A 1,519-nucleotide genomic window follows, 5' to 3' on the forward strand; every position below is an offset into this window, starting at 1 on the left:
CTCAATCCCTTGTGTGAATCCAAACTTCCTCTGTATCAACAACTATGAATGTGTAAGGAAATTTCTAAAATGTGTGTTGCACTTAAGCTCAAGTTTTAAATGTTCGCTTCTCAATCCCTTGTGTGAATCCAAACTTCCTCTGTATCAACAATAATAAAACATGATGGCATCTAATTAATGAAATCGAAGTCCGCTCTCATAATGTTTGCTTAGGATCTGAAATAAGCTTCAAGAACTCGTGACATGCTCAGTTTGGTTAAAAATTCACAGAGCGAAGTCCAAGAGAGACGTGTCCTGCAATTGTGCAACAGAAAACAATGTTAAGTTCTTATGATTGCGAAAAATTAGACTCCAAGTTGCCATCTTATTGGAAAGAGGAAATGAAGACCTGTATTTATTTCAGAGAAAAATTACTGTAGTTCAGAGTTACACACCAAATTGATCGTCTGCATTGGCCCAAAATGTTGATGCATCCTAAAACAATCAGGAGTTTCAGTATTTCAATGCATGTTACGGTGTACATTGTCATTAAGATCACAATATGTAAGACAACAACAATTGACTCAATTGAGCTGGGAACTTGAGGAAGGAAATTCATAGGTTAAAGCTTTGTTTCCCCAGGAAACAAATGATCGTATTGTTAGAGTTGATGAACCTTTACCATGTCATTAATGTTTTTTGTATCATATTGCCAATTTTACCAATTCAAAACCAGAAACAAAAATTCAATTTTTTAAGTATAATCTAAAAACTCCTCGCCACCAAAATAACTTAACTCACATTCTATGTACTTTTCTTTACTATATTTGGAAATTTGTTATGAACATCCTTCTAAACTAATGCTCTTAGGCATATCTATCATCATACAATACATTGGTATCACTCCCAAGTAAAAGTATAGTCCTTATCCTCCGGCAGGATTTGTTATCCATCCTCTTTCATTCCTTGGGTTTCAAAAGAAAGTCCTGCCATTTAAGGTGAAATATATTTGCACCATTTTATCCAACCAATGCTCAAATTACACTACTGATACAGTATATATCATAAGGTAGATAAGAAACTGAGGAAAAAAAAACCGGAATTCAATGCTTTGCATAATAAAAAACCCAGCCAGTTATTGAAAAAAGAAGAAGAAAAGATTAATAAATAAATAACACTGAATTATCTTCCTCTATAACTATTAGACCAATAATTGGACTGGTAAACAAAAAACATCAGCATAGTTTGATTCAACAGAAAAATGAACAAAACCATAATAAAAACTCATAGATACCATTTGTAAAAGGGCAGGACTTGATAGGACCTCGTAGTCTGTAGTCATTTGTATCTTGGCACCTCCTCTCGATTACAACTCTTTCTAATTTCTAGAACATCTAGAACCATCCTGTAATAACAAAAAAAGAGTCATGATTTACAGCTACAAACCCCAAACCAAATCAGGCATACCCACTGAAAGCTTATCCCATTTACTAAACTGAAAACTAAACCATTGCATACCAGTTGAAGGATGGTCCCAGTT

This window comes from Fragaria vesca, linkage group LG3 (assembly GCF_000184155.1).
Source record: "Fragaria vesca subsp. vesca linkage group LG3, FraVesHawaii_1.0, whole genome shotgun sequence".
NCBI classification, from domain to species: Eukaryota; Viridiplantae; Streptophyta; class Magnoliopsida; order Rosales; family Rosaceae; genus Fragaria; species Fragaria vesca.